Below are 16,675 nucleotides of genomic sequence, written 5' to 3'. Positions count from 1 at the left end.
TTGTATCTTTGTATAACTCAAAAATATTAGCGTACTTGATTTAAAAGCGGAATTTCAGCACTCTAAATTTAAACTATTCAATGGACAAGGAATGTACTTAGAATAACCATTTCTTTGTCAAATAATGGCTTCCGCGTCTTTGTGAAGTCCAGCCATTGTCTTCATAATCAGATCCTTGACCTCGAGCATTTGAATGTCGAGGATATCTTCTTCTAACTTATAAAAACTTTCGTTTCCTAAACCAGTACCACTTTTATCTATTGTTTCTGTAAAACAGATAAAGCTTTCATCAAAAGTTTTGATTTTTTTTAATGTACATGTGTCTAATACTTTGACGCATTTGTTCCGGAAACAAAATATCTTATGTACAATCAAATATTAAATAAAAGTATTTCGCTTCGTTGATTCTAGAAAAAGTTGCAAATCAAACATGGCTAACTCATATCAGTTGTGACAGAATAAATATTATACTACAATTTTAATTGTGGTATTTTTTCTACACGTAAGCAGTATATCACTTCAGTTAATAGCTCAATAAACAAGAAAATGAAAAGGATGGCACATTTTTAAAAAACTTTGTATTATCAATAATTACTTTGAAATAAAGAGCCTTGTTATAACAGATAAGAGTTAACAGAGTTATAATAAGTTATACCAATTGTTACATTAAGAGTTATGATAGATAAGCCTGATTATAACAAATATAGTTATAACATTTGACATATATATACGAGGGCTATCCAGAAAGTAGATTACGTTTTGGAATAAAAAAATAAACAAAGTATAGGAAACAAATTTTATTATATACAGATGAAAGCCACACTCAAATACTACTTTTCTACATAGTCACCATACAAATTAAGGCATTTATCGTAGCGATGTACGAGCTTGGAAATTCCTTCGTCGAAAAATTCGGCCGCCTGCGCCTTCAACCACTTCGTTACCTCTTCTTGCCTTCCATCTTGCACAAAACTTGTGGTAACCAAGCTTTTCGCTGATGATTTCGTGCAACAAACTTTGCGAAATTTGTGGAAAACTCAAAGAAAGTTCCGTTATTGTGAAATTTCGATTTTCACGGACTTTAGCATCGACTTTTTCGAGAAGTTCGGCGGTCACTATGCTGGGTCTCCCACTTCGATCTTCGTCGTGAACATTGGTTCGGCCATTTTGAAATCTTATGACCCACTGACGCACTCCACCTTCAGTGATAATGTTGTCCCCATACACTTCACGAAGCTGCCGATAGATTTCTATCGGTTTACAGTTTTTTGCAGTCAGAAACCTTATTACTGAGCGCACCTCGCAGCTCGCGGGAATGAAGCGTAATTTTTAAAATATGTTCTTTTATATAAATATCTTTTGTTTTAGATTTAGCCAGAAAATTTGTTTTAAATCTTTCACAAAATAAATAGATAAATAAAAGAAAAAATTTAAACTTTCTTTTTTATTTCTGTGACGATAAACAATTCATTTTATTCTTTCATTATAAACAATAGAGTGACTCAAAAAAAAAAAAAATAAGTCAATTCTTATCTGAGGTGTTTACATTCCAGTCTTGACAAAAAATGAGGCAGACTAACGTGCTGATTCATTTAATCTGTCCGGTAGTATGTGTAATTGCTTTTAGAGATTACTGTGAACAAATCCAACTGTACAGCGAAGGTGCAAATTAAATATGGATGCAATAAAACGAAATTTCGAACCACGCGCCTCTTTCAGTGGTAAGCTTCACATGACAACTGAAACAAAAGAATATAATACGATGCAATTTATTTTAAACCATTATTTCCACTGAAATTTAAACATACTACGCATACAGCTAAAATACTTGATATGAACACTTTTTAAAAGTAATTTATAGTGCTGCTCAAATTTGTAAAGGTCTTACATTATATACTTACATGAACTGTTATGTTGGTAACTTATCATGATTTCTAAGACTTGTTACGGAAATACTCTTCTCATGTCTAGAGACTTTTTTAAATTATTCTGGGAGCTCTTCATTCGAAAAAAAGAAATTTTTCTAAATGTTTTATGTCTCGATCGAGGTAGGATCTTTCGCAAGAGGGCTGAATGTATAATCTCGTTCAGAATTCCATAATTTTAAAAATGTCTAAATAGTAATTAAAACGTACTTTTTCAAAGAGGTTGTGTACGTATCCAGTGCATCCAACATTTGCAAACTCTTTTCTTTATTAAATAACCGCAATTACTCAGTTCCAATTCCAGAATAAATGCGGAGCTCTTCATTTCTTCTTTGCTAATATGCTATTTGTTGCAGTTCGTAAATTTATGTTACGAAGAAAAGGCAGTAAAGAATAATTAGAGCTGCGAAGGCTGGTCTTCGTGATATTCTTTTTTATGAACATAGTGAACCTTTTCGTGACGGCCGCCTACTTCCACAGAAAATCTTAAGTTTGAAAAGTTGTCTTAATCCGTGGATGGTCATCTTAGCAAGAATTCAATGTAATTTTAACAAATATGAACATTTCTCTAAGATCACCGCCTGTACAGAAGACCAAAATCATTTGAAGCCATGGGTGGTCAGCATAGAGAGGGTTCACTGCAATTTCAGTAAGTGCGAGTGGTGACTGTAGTAAGATCAGGCATTTGCTAATAAATAAATGTTCATGTGAACTGTCATATTCCTAATGAGAACAGAATTTAAGAAAAAGTTAGCTATGTTAACATTCCAGCCCTGAGGTTATGAGATAACTTGGAAATACCTATTTAAATTACTTAAAATGCGTCTATTTTAAGAAACTCTGTAAAGTACAGAGATTTAATTTAATTTTGTTCTTAATTTTGAAACTCTTTCTTTTCAGTTCTTGTTTTCCATTTACAACTCCCTACCGGAATAAGTTTCTAGAATCGCGTTAAATATAAATGAGGTAGAAGAAATATTTAAAGAAAGTTCAACTTACTTCGAGAGAGAGCGCTTAGGAGTCCTTATTGAGGCGTGTTTGCCTTCTAGTTATTTTGTTCTTGAATCTACTACGCTCGGCCTTATTGTATGGGCCTATGTTAATTTAAGGGCCGACTACGTTAAGTATTTGTGTCTAGCTTTGTCCAAGTCTATTTAGTTTAGTGTTAGATTAGTTTCTTATTTTCGTGTCCTGATTTAAAAGCCCAAGTGGAGGTCCGAAACGGGGCCATCTGTAAGCCCGAGAAGGGACCATCTGTTATTATTGAGTGAAGAAAAGGTATTTTGAACCTTCTCTAGTCTCTGTAGTAACTACTTAGAACTAAGTAGAGATAATTCGCTACTTAGTTCACTAGGTTCCTCGACATTTTATCAAAATACTGAGGAACATCACAACTCTCTATGCTCTTAAATTAAAAATGATTTAGCATAGCTAATGATGCGAATACTTATGGCTTCATTTCAAAACATAATTTCAAAATTCAGTTCAAAATCGGAAAAATTAAGAGTGCAGTGAAATTCGCTCCGACGGTTTCCACTGACATTTGGCTAGTGATTCTGAAAATATAGTTTGAAAGCAGTTTAATCTATAATAATGTTCTCTAAACTATCATTTTCATAAAAGACCGAAATCGTGAAACTGTGGGTGGTCGTCTTTGAGAAGTTTCATCGTTTATAAAGGGACAAACATAAGACGACCATTTACGGCTCCAGATAATTTTCGTCTCCTGTAGCGCTCATCGCCAAATCCTGATGGTGACGAATTATCATCCTCGAGCGACACTTGTAGAGTCTTTTCTTTTCTTTTTTGTAAGCAGGAGTCGTGAATAATGTGCAGTGTCCTCGCCGGGATTCGAACACTAGACCTCTCTAATACGCGTCGAGTATGCTTCCAATTACACCACGAAGGCATGAAAAAGGAGGGAGAACATACCTTATAAGATAGCCACTTTTGAAGTTGCCAGTACTTCTGAGAACATAAATGCTGATACTGAATTGTATCTCTTCAGAGACCTATGCATTCAAGAGCTATTTGTCTTGAATGGAATGCCTTTGTGGAAGACTTTGAAGGGCCGAAAGATTGCGAAAGGTTTATCATTTCTTTATTTCAAAATGCAGTCTGCACAGTTCGTAATACTTCTTTGAAGTTTTGACGTGCTTTCGAAATGAATTAGCATAGTTTGAATGATTTTTCTGTTCATATAATTTTCCTAAGTTACTAATTGTTTTTAATTGTAGTACACTCGCTTCTGTCGATGTAATTACTTTGTCATCAGTTAGTTCTCACAAAAGTCCACTTTGTGGAAATAGTTAAGTATGGTTTAAAGTTTTCAATAGCTCTCTAATAGTTCGTAGTATTCAGCAATCATTTACTCAGTCTTAAATGATAGCTTGATGAATTAATTGATTACACACAAGGGATACTAATTGGACGTCTGCTTCGGACATTACCATGAGTTATTTGCATGCTCGATAATATAATCTAATTCTTTTATGCTACAAGTCGTATGGTAAGTCATTATATTAAATCCCGTTTGTTCATCATTTTCTGTAAAGCAATATAATCTAATACAACTTAAATCAAATGCTCACAAATGTTATAAAATTTAATACTGCTTCAGTCATTACTAGAATGAGCTGATAACTTTGTAAAACTTCCTTAAAGTGACCGTCTACGATCCTGAGTGATTTTGGTCTTCTGGGTTAGTGTCATCTTTGAAAAATAATATTTAATAATGATGTTCATTTAAGTGTTAAGAAATACTGAACAGTTTCATAGCTGTCGTCTACAGGAGAAGGTCGTCATAAAAAAAATTCACTGTACTTTTTTCACAGATTTTGTGAGATTCCAACTGCTCTGTTACACTAGGAGAAAAAATCTGATGTGTACACCTCATGACTTCCTTGTACGGAATATTAAATTATACGCATTTTTTCTTGCATTTTATTTAAACGTATTGGATTGAATTAAATCTACTTCGTCGATAGTGCATACACCACAATAGAATAAATGCATTCTTTAAAATTCACTTTGTTTACCATAGCGACACTCTGGCGCTAGATTCAATTAACAGTATTATATTTCACTCATATTATAACTCAGAATGCACAAAATGTATATCATTTAAAGAATTATCTAATCGTTGCCACATGTTCTATTCAAATACTATAATAAAGCTAGAACTATGTATAAAAGAAATTAAGCAAACAAAACAAAACAGAAACAGTTTTTCACAGACGATTGAGTATTTCTCATTTAATTAATTCAGTTCTCACTTCGCGAGAAGGCAAAAATACATAAAAACTCAAAATATCTATATTAAAAATTACGAAGTAAATCTCAAACGCTTATTTCCTCGAAAAAATTCCAGAAAGAATTAAGCATGATTTAATTGGCAATAATAAATGAATGCGTTATCTTTGTTGTTGCGAAGCTAAGTTTCTCTAGATTGGCAACAAATCCACTAGTCTCCTGTTTCAAATGTAAACATCAATGGCCGCCATTAAAAACAGGCTTAGCGGCAATTAAACAACTTTAAAATTGCTGATAATTCTAAAAATATTGCACACAGATTTACTAAAGGCATAAAATCTTTAACCGGAAGATAAAAACAACATAATTCAATCATTTTTAAAGCAAAAAATGTAAAATTTACAAACATATAAGAGTAAAGAAACTGAGATCACTGAGCCGGGTAAAAGAGTGGATATATATATATAAATATATTTATATACGTTTGGTACGGCCGATTGCAACCAAAATACGAGATGCACATCTACATGTTATAGCAGTCCTATATACAAAATTTCAACGTTCTGAGGCTACTCGTTTTTGAGTTATGCGAGATACGTACGTACGCGCGTACGTACATACGTTCGTACAGACACCACGAAAATTTCTCTTCAGAATTCATTTTAAAGCAGTTTTATAATTTTTTTGAAGGAAAAGAGTATTTTATTCTGACCTTACCTACAGATATCACACAAAAACATCGTTAAATTGCATTCGATAGCGGTCAAAATGGATATTTTCGTTGAAATATGCTGCCTGAAACTTTTCGCGTTTACAATACTTCCTTTTTATTTCGTACAAGGAAGTAAAAAGCACTACCTTCTGGCACTTTTGGCAATCATAGGTATCTGTGTTTACATCACAACATGAATTAAGATACAGATCTGATTAACTTTTATTCATTTGTGTCAAAAAAATGCTTAGTTCCAAAATTTTCGTACTAAGAAAGATCACTTTGTCTGAAAACAGATTTACAGATGAATAGCTTTTCTTCACAGTTGAAAATTCAGAAAAAACCTCATTTGATTGATGAGCATTTTTAGTCCATGATGAAGGTAATTTTGTAATTTGTTTCCAATAGTACAAACTTCATCAATCAAGGATCAGATCAATGATCCAAAATCATGATCGAACTGTCAAGCTGTAGTGAAATAAACATACGTGTTTTTATTTATGCGTGGAAGGGAAATTTAATAAATAAGAGAAAGAAACTAGGTTGTCATTATTCATTCTCAAGTTCTGGCTCACTTGGAAAGTTTTCTCTGAAAACTTAGAACCTTTTCATGATTTGTTTATTTTTAGTTTAGATTTAAGTAAATTATTTTGAAACATGCTAGAATCATTTGAAGAAAATTTTATTCTGAAAATTTTATGTTTGTTTGTCAAAATGTTGTTGTTTACGTTTGTTGTGATAAACATTTAGTAAGCGAAATTTAAAAAAAAAATCCTCCGTTATTTAAAAACTTTTATTTTGTTTAAAAAATTTCTGACGCATCAGATGTTTTTAGTGCATTCTGCCCGCATGCACTTTGAGACCACAGCCGTAGGAAACTTAATATGTGCCAGCTTGTGGAATCCCTAAAATCACTTAAATACGCCCTTGTAAAGCGGTAACCTCCATGACAGGGTTTACTAAATCTAATGTCTTTGGTTGGCAATGATAAGTATAACATTCGTATCGTTGTCTTTTCGACCAGATCAACGATCAATCTCCTCTTACTATTAATAATTCTACTTGCTTCAGCTATTTACCTAAACGAGCATCCACGGTTACAGAAGACACCAACGTCGAGGGGAAAACAACGCCAGGTGAAATGAAAACGTCATTGCATAAAAAACCATCATGGGAGAAAAGAAAGTAAAGAGAAAAAACATCATCGAAAAATGAAAGAGTTCAAAAACAGAGCAATTTTAAAATATCGTCGTAGCAAATATTGTGGCAAAAAATAAAGCATACCTGAAACAGACTTTTCAGGCTTTAAAAGCTATGAATGTATGTATATTCGCGTAATGATTCGTGAGCGCAAGAAGGAATGAAGAATATTTTTACCTCTACATTTCATATTTATGAATTAACTAATAAATTTTTGCTGAGCAAGAAGGAAACTTAAATATTCCAAAACTCACAATGAATAGAAAATTTATTCTAAGTATAGCAATTAATAGACTTTTAAAATTTGTACGCTTAATAATTAAAATGCATTATTTCATTAATACCTTTTATAAACTTGAATTATCAGTTTTTCTTTAAAAACATAGTCTAAATATTATTAGGAAAGAGAAAATCAGTAACTGCCTGAGGTTGTCTATATTAAAATTGTTTTATTAAATGAAGGTTTTTAATGATTAAATTCATGAACTTATAATTCTGTTAACTAATATACGTAGCATTAATTTTCTACTAATTTTCATTTCTGAATGCTTAACTTTTCTTCTTGCTTTTTCAGAAAAAAAAAATATTAGTTACTTCAAAAGGATGAAATATAAAAGTAAAAATATTCCTCATTACTTCTTTGACATAAAAATCATTATGCGAATACACATTTACAATTTTAAAGCCTGGAAAACACATGTCTGCGATGTTACCGGCATACTATGATTTGTAGGTGGTGCATTTTTTTCCACGATATTTTCTACGACGATGTTTTAACACTGAAAAGTTTTTTTTAATCACTTTATTTTCAACGACGTTTTATACCAACGATGTCTTAGAACTGCGATGTTTTCTCCTTGCTTTCTTTTATCTTAAGATGTTTTGTACCACGACGTTCTTGCCTTGTGTTGTATTTGCGCTATGTTTTCGGCGGACACAGCACCCACAACAGTATATTAAAATCAAGAGGGTGTATAAGTCATGACTACTCTTACTGCATTTAGTCTAGTATTAGTTATAACTATAATATTTTAAACTCAAATCATCTGAGACAAAGGTTCAATGCTTACGAAATTCAGCGACTCATAAGTTGCTTTCTCTTGATTTATATTTTAATTTTTTTTATTACCAGAAATAATTTCAAGGAGGCTCGATATTATTAATTTTGCATTGACAGTACTAAGACCTGATTACTGCACAGGCCTGGGCCTAGGGTTTCACATTTAAAAAACACCATCATATAAATTTTCCTTTATAAAAACTTTGAAAATTAAGCATTGAAGAAGACTTCTGAAAGAATGTTGTATCTTAATCTTAATAGCTCTAATTGCCTCAATCGGGACATAGGCAGAAATTTCCTGCTTAAGGATGTCAGCCTAAGATTTGAGTATTACGCTTTTAATTTTTTTAGGTCTTAGAAGTTATATTCTATACATCAAAAGTCGTGAGTTTCGTCTGAAACGTGAAGGTTGAAATAAGTCAGTGAAAATATTTGACAGAAGAGCCTTGGTGATCAGGAGCTCCCTTTATTTGCATTCATGAGTAAGATGCTGCACAATTTAATTAAATAAAAATTGCGAAGAATACGTTACTCTGAATAATTTAAATGTTTATTTATATGGTATATTTATAAAAAGTACTAGGGAAGGGATAATTGAATCCATGAATCTTACGAATCTTGAAAAAGATTTTTTTTTTTTTTCATTTTAAGACTATTTAAATTTCTTAAGCATCACATGGTATTACACAAAACTTACAGAGGTAAATAAAAGGAAATAATACAAAAACACAACACGAAATAAAATAAATTATAAATTCACAGATGAAATGTAAGAAATGAATTTACGGAAAGAAGTGTATTCGCTTATGTCAAGTCAATTTATCTTGAAAAAGTATATAGTGGGAGAGGAAACATTTATGTTTAAAGAATTAAATGAATTATTTTCTTCCTTTCTTATGTTTTGAACAGTAGAACAATAAATGTTCGACATTTTTCACTCCTGTGAAGTTATGGTCTATATGAGATAGCCAGTCTCTTCAGATACGAATTGAAATTATCATGCCCAGTTAGAAACTTAATAATTTCAAAATTGTAAGACAATTTTTATTATTGAGTCTGTGAATAATGGAAGGAAAATATTTAGTCAAAAAGGCAGGAGAAGAATTTCTGTATTATCATTCATTCCACTTGATAAATGCTTAACTCCAACTTTGTTTCTTGAAGAAAGACTTATCCAATGTCATTGTGGAAGATTTGTAGCTTGTTTTGTCAATTAGTCAGCCTTTTTATTTCCTAAATTGCCCATGTGGCCGGTATATGACAGATGACATCAGCACTTTTATTATTAAGATCTTTAAGAGTCGCATGAGAAGTGACAATTAATTTATTGCAGGAGAGGGTATAAGGGACTATAAGCATGAAAGAGGAGCAGTCAAATAAGAAAGTTATGGTCTTAACGAGGAATGATTAGATAACCACTTAATTGATTCGTGAATCCATAGTAATTCAGCTTGGAAAACTCTGGGAGTACTCATTGGGAATTCTAAAGAGCTTGTTTTCCAGTTCAGAACCATGATGAAAAACGATGTTAAGTTAGTCCAACTCGATTATTAATTTTATTGCTGTCTGTATAACACATCTGCAAAATTATCTTCAACATACCGTCGTAAATTATAGTCTGAATTGGCAAATAATCAGCAGGGTGAAGAAGTTACTCAAACAACACCTTGGTTTCGAAAATAAGTTTGTTGATTTTATCATTAAATTCTTTGTTATGTAAAACATGAATACATGAATAATATCGTTTCACTTCAAGAGTTTTGACTACGTGATTTTTCTTAAAAAATCTATTTTTTTATCATCTTTATAAATAAATATTTATTTTTAAAAATTTTCTTCTGAAATCTGTTTTTTCTTAAGGCAGATTTTGAATTTTTACTTAAAAATTAATTAAACATTTCCAATACTGAATTATTTTTTTTCTTTTTATTGGGCTCGTGGTTTTTGCTTTTATTGCCAAAATTTTATCATCGATTTTTAAACTATTTACTAATAAGCTATCGAGCTCAATTTTTGCACACTCTTCTGTACGTGAACGACAATACAATGTGACGAAACGATTTTTCCCAATTTTTTTAAAATTTAATCTTCGACATTTTTAATTAAATATTAAAACGGTTTTTAGCACAATCTTTTAAACGAAATGTATATGAAATTTTTAACTTAATTTCTGATTTTTTGGAGAATTTTTGAAAACTGCTTATTTTTTCCGACTTGTTTTAAAATTTTAACATCTAAAAATGCATGCTCTCTAAAGTTTTGAAATTTTTACAGATTTTAAAAAAACAAAATTTTCGCTTTCGTTTAAAATACGGATGACAAAAAGATTGGGATATTTTCTACATTTAAAAAAACAATTTTTGCCTGCGGCGGATTTCTGCACAGCCGCGCGAATCGCGGGCCTCCTAAATCAACAGAGAACCTCAAATTTAAAGCTTTGAAATAAAAAAAAAAGGTTTCATTTTATTTACTTATTTATTATTATTATTATTATTACCTCAAAGGGCAAATTTTTTTAAGTCATACTGAATATTTAGCGGAATTCAGTAACTTTTTCATAAATTCAAAAACAAAAATTTAACAACCTAGGTAGTGGAAAGGTAAATTATTTATCGCACACGATATACAACGAATGTATAAGTTTAATGAATAGTCAAAAAGTATTTAGGTTCTCAAGTTTTATTCCTCTATTGTTGTAGAGAATACTCGTGATGTAGCTCATATAGATCAAATAACTTGCATTGTGAGATCTATTGACAACGATGGAAATACTACGAAGGAAAAATCTTTTGGTTTTATCAGTATCAAAAAGCACGAATCTGGTTACTTAGAGGAATATGTTCTGGAATTTTAAAGAGATTTAAATAAATATAAAAAAAACAGTAAGGGGTAAACCTGCGATAATGCTGTAAACATGGCTGGCAAATACGGAGAATTGCAAGCAAGAATAAAATATGATATGAATACAACAATACAGCAACTTATGCACCATGCACTAGCCTTACCTTATATTTACTAGGAATGCCAAATTTCAAAACGCACCAATATATAAATTCAGGCATATCTTCGGAGATTTTGAATAAAAAAACTGTAATTTTTTGCAGGTATGCTTAGAAATACGTCAACTTTAAGATGCTGGTAAACATTTTATGGGTTATAATTCAAAATTTTTTTATTTATAAAAAATTATTTAAAAATACAAATTAAAAATAATTTTAAATAAATCATAAAAAATGGGCGAATTTTATTTGGAATGAACCTAAATTTCGAAATATCAAAGGAATAATCAATTAAGTTTAATACAAAAAGAGATATTAATAAATATAGTATATCAAATTCAATTAACACTGAGGAGCTTAAATTTTGAGAGCTGATTTTTTAAAAACTACTTGTGCAATTTTTACAAAACTTGGCAATTTGGCATAATTTGAGTAGTAGAATCGAAATATGGTGTTGGTGTATTTAATTATGGCAAAGCACACTAGGGCTATCTGCCTAAGGGGAGGGATGCCTTTCGTGGAGGACTTCTAAGGGAAACTGGCTCGTATACACGTTACACATGGGGAAAACCACGAAACCGCCCATGCAGCCAGCCCGTTCGCGGGATTCGAACCTCGGACCGAACTACCAGTGTTCAGCGACTTTACCGCTCGGCCGCTGGTGGGCTCGAAATATGGAAAAAAAAATTGACATGTCATTTCAGAAAAAGTCCGATTTTGTGTCAAAATACCTACATTAGAACAATGCTATACATAATCCTAATACATATCCTAAGTCGCGCTTTCGAGACATGAAAAACGCAAGTTGAATTTCGTCAATCGGCCCAGTAGAGCGGGAGATATAGAACTGTTACTTTTTTTTTTCCGCAGTGTACATTACATTTTTCTTCAAAATGTCTTTGTATATTTCTCGCATATTATAGTGCTACTGAAAATAATTAAGGGGCCTCAAAAACTGAACTGAACTTCAGCAAACTGTAAGCAGAAAGTTGTAGTTCTTCATTTTGGCATCGCGTGATTCGCTTGGGGTTGTTGTAATACGTCACACTATTTTTCTTGCTCTCGTACAGATTTCTCTAATATTAATTTTATTGATTTATTTATTAATATCCCTTCCCTCGGAAAAAATAATTATTTACAAAGAAATTAAACCTACTATATCTAATTAAACCTCTTCTGCCATTTTATAAATGCTCTTCCTTCCCCCTTGTTTATATACTTTACAACTTTAGCATTTCTGTAGCACTTTACAGCTATAGAATTTTATAGCTTTAGCATTTCTTTCTAAAAGCTGCTTTTCTCAATTTTATTGTGAAACATTGTATTTTATAGCTTTAGCATTTCTGTAGCAGTTTACAGCTATAGCATTTTACAGCTTTACATTTGATTTTAAAAGCTGGTTTTCTTAATTTCAGCTCACCAGCGGCAGAGCGGTAAAGTCGCTGAACACTGGTAGTTCGGTCCGAGGTTCGAATCCCGCGAACGGGCTGGCTGCATGGGTGTTTTCGTGGTTTTCCCTATGTGTAACGTGTATACGAGTCAGTTTCCCTTAGAAAGTCCTCCACGAAAGCATCCTTCCGCTTAGGCAGATAGCTCTAGTGTGCTTTGCCGTAATCTCAATAAACCAAACCAAACTTAATTTCATTCTGAAACTTAATCTTATATTCTTTTATGAGACTCTAAAATTCTAACGTCCATAAATACATCTGTTACAAGATTCGAAATTTTCAGGAATTATGAAACAAATTCTTCGCCCTTTTTTACACTTTTAAAAAATATTAATTAGGCAACTTTCTAGACTTTGTTTTTAAACTAGCCCTTCGCCCTGCCAGTCATAGCACTGGCATGCATAACTCGTCAGACCGAATGCATGCCAGATGTCTTAATTTATTCGGAAAAAGTCAAGCATGCGTTTTAGAAAAGTAAAGCGTTCCTTTTAGAAAAGTAAAGAGGCAGGAAGGACTTAAAATACAGAAGCTAAGATAGCACAAAGCTGACATCAAAATTTTCGTAAAATAATTACATTACACGAAACCAGAGAATGCGATCATGCTGTCCAAGTAATCTACGATAAAATATATGAACTTTTATGCAAAAATTTTGATGTAAAGTTAGAAATAATATATTTATCATAATGCTATAAATAACAGAATTGTTCTTGGAAGTAAAAGGTTATTTATTTCCCTTTCACAAATTTGTACGAATTTCTCAACAGGAGGTAGAAGTCCTCCGGAACTGAGAGTTTCCGACTTAGGGAAGTTCCACTGTAATTCGTAAATTAAATGTTCCTCAGAATGAATGTTCACTGTAGAACAATAAAATCTTCCGTGATAACTATCTCCCTATAGACAGCATCTTATAAGAATGCATGTATTTCTGAGATCATAATATGATGTCGATATTGTATACCACCTCTCTAAGACGACCACCTTCACAAAACAAAAACAAAAAAAAAATGTGAGGGGTCGTTCTTAAAGAAGTTTCGCAGTATTTATAAGTTTATGTATTTATGCTACTAAGTGATTCTTATTTACGAATTCTTGAAGTACCCAACTTATCCTTCTGTATTTTTTTTTCTTTTCTATACAGTACACTCTCTTGTGGCCACCACCTCCGTAAGACATAACCACCTCTGAATGTGAAAAGTTCTTATGCGAATATAAACAAGCAACAGCGTGAAAATCTTCTTCCGTAAGACAACACGTATCAAACATTTTTCTACAGAAAGATATCTACTCCAACATTGGCTATCGGTCACCATTGAATTAAATGTATTTTTTAAATCTTTTAGAGTAAGGTTTTTGGTTTTGAAATAATACTGTTAATAAAAAGTTTCTATAGTGTAGCAGTTTATTTATTTCTTCGTTTGTTAAAATAATTAGTCTAAGAGATATTTTTTATTGTTAAAAAAAAATTTTACCGCAATGAACTGATGACAAAAGTATTTTTTTTTCCCCGGAAATATCGAGATGGCACACGCATCTTTCTGGAGAAAATTGTTTGGCCTGTTTTGCCCTATAAGGGAAAAATTCCAAAATCTGTTTTCTAAGTTGAACACCTCCAAAGAGGACCCAAAACCTTGGAATCGTGGCTGATCGTCTTGGAAAGAGTTTCATCGCATTTATTGCCCGCGTATTTCATTTGCGACTTTTTCAAACTAAATTTAACCTTAAAAAATAATATTAATAATAATAATATTCAGAAATGTTTCATGAAGGGAGGGTGGATTTCGTATGTAAGTGATGCCGCGCAGTTCAAACCAGCGTCCTTCAAGGATCAGTTGTAGACAACATCTAGAATATTCATGGCAGTAATAAACTTACACTGAGTTATCACTGGTGATATTCAGCGCAGTCTTGTGTTAAATTAAATATATATTTCTCGACTTTTTACTTCTCCCTAATGTAATTCTCAATAACCAATGAAGTGCGGATGACATGGGAAAGATATTTTCGCATGTATTCAAAACCTGTTTCTCAAGAACAGCAGCCAACAACGTCTATCTTAACTATTTTAAAACTTGCACTTAAAACGGAACGTTTGAAATGTCAACAGAAATGCAGAGCAATTCTAGCAGCTGAAATACGGCAACTGTAACCCTTTTCTCGTTTATCGCGGGGAGGACAGCCAACAACGTATTCTATTCTGAGAGTCAAAGGACGAATACAAGATCAAAATAACTAGGAAAGTACTTGGACTGCCCAAGCGTCTATGTATATGCACAGCTGCTTTTCTTTTCTTTTAAACAAGTTTATTCATTTGATAGTTTCAGAGAAATCTACGGAGTTACTTGAAGTGCTGAAGGCCTTATCTGCGGATGCCAGAAAATTTTTCGGCATTCAAAATGCTGTTTTGCAGTTGAATGAAATTTCATGTAAAATAGCAATGAATCTGATGCCGGTTGGCGTTTACTTCTCGTTTTTCTGGGTTTTTCTCTGTCGCCATTTGCAAACAATTTGCTATTTCAATAACAATAAAATCTTCCTTTTTGCATTCCTTTTTCTTTTCTTTCTTTCTTCTTCTTCTTCTTTTATATATATATATATATATATGTGTGAAAAATATTCTATTCTATTTTAGTAATTTAAGTGTTTGCATGTTAACCGATTGGAAGACGGAATTAGAAATGTTTACTAAATTGCAAATTCATTAATTTATTTAATTACTATTTCTTTTCGAACGCTCCAGAATTAAAATTTTGTTGCATAAAATATTATAAATTATTGCAACAGACTAGCTCTCTATTTGCTATATTATTAAGTGCATAACATTATTATTAGAAATGTGTTATGCAATTTATTTTTAAGCACATTGAGGAAAATCTTTTCGAAGTGTTCATTGTTTCAAGGAGCGAAATTCTTACCCTGTCAAAATAAAAATTATTCCGTTTGAGAAAAATATTTGTTGCAAGTTTCATGAAATAATCAATTCATTGAAATAAACGCACAGCTACGTCTTGAATCATTATGTCTGTTCTTTTTTTTTTTTTTTTTTTAATAAACGCATAAGTTTTCACGCAACATATATATATGATAAAATAATATCACAATACATTTTCTCTCATTATCATCTGGCACTGCTATTTGAACAGCCCGTTTGAAATACATAATTGTATATTCTTTACTTTGAATTCCTGGCGAATTAATTCTGAAATTTTTAGGTTAATCAAAGCTGCTTACCTTAAAGTTGTTTTTAGTATTAAGGTGGAATTAACGTAGGGAAATGAGATCGTAGTTTTTTAAACTTGCTTGACATTTGCATTTTTAAAACTTATAAACATCTGTTAATTTTTTGAAATGTTAGTGGAAAACTCTTCGAGGTGTTAGTCTGTAACCTGATATTTTCATATTGCTGTTTTATTGTTTTAATTTAATTTCAACGGCCATATCTTTTATCTTCAGTCCTAATCTTTAAAAAATAATAAGATTTTTCATTTTTTCAGTTATAATAAGAATGCTTAATTTGAAGCAGCTGCCTAGGGCACCAGTTTTTGGAGAGCAACAGTTAAATTTTCACAAGCCACAACTAAACATGCTTTGAATTATTAGTATATTTAATTTATAGGGGCAACTATACTGATGACTTAGGGCGCCGAAAATGCTGGAGCCAGACATGTTCGATGCACTGGAAATGTTCTTAATGTTATTTTTTAATCATTATATTTTTATACTTAATGTTAACCTTTCACTAAGACGTCATCCACGCCTCCAGACAATTCTGTCTTCTGTGTAGGTGGTTATCTTAGAAATGTGATTTCAGTACTGATCTTGTTAATTCCGGATCTTCTTAATTTATTTCCGGGGGTAACTGTCGTGAAAGAATTCGCTGTACGTATTACATACTTATGCGTATATAATAACATTACTAATTATTTAGAGTAGGGGCATGATAATTTCTGAATCTTACTATAAATAATACTGTGAGCAAAAAAGTCTTAATTCAGTATGATTTATACGGGACCTAAGAAAACGATTTTACAGCCTTAAAAATTCTGTTATCAGCTGAAACAACTATTTCATGGGAAGAC

The 16,675-nt window shown here is 31.9% G+C and overlaps 1 long non-coding RNA gene across 1 annotated transcript in view; it reads left to right on the top strand.

Moving 5' to 3' along the window:
* The window catches only part of LOC146995985 (uncharacterized), a 44,357-nt gene extending 30,364 nt beyond the window's left edge, over positions 1–13,993 (top strand). The window contains exon 2 of the long non-coding RNA XR_015042754.1: positions 13,738–13,993. This is a non-coding gene — a long non-coding RNA (uncharacterized LOC146995985). The remainder of the gene's footprint in view (positions 1–13,737) is intronic.
* The last annotated feature ends 2,682 nt before the right edge of the window (positions 13,994–16,675 follow it).

The sequence above is a fragment of the Stegodyphus dumicola genome, chromosome 8 (assembly GCF_044657685.1).
Source record: "Stegodyphus dumicola isolate Sdum_Otavi_A_Nest chromosome 8, ASM4465768v1".
Taxonomy (NCBI): domain Eukaryota; kingdom Metazoa; phylum Arthropoda; class Arachnida; order Araneae; family Eresidae; genus Stegodyphus; species Stegodyphus dumicola.
The sequence above is the reverse complement of the archived record's forward strand: the minus strand, read 5'-3'. Positions and strand labels throughout refer to the sequence as shown.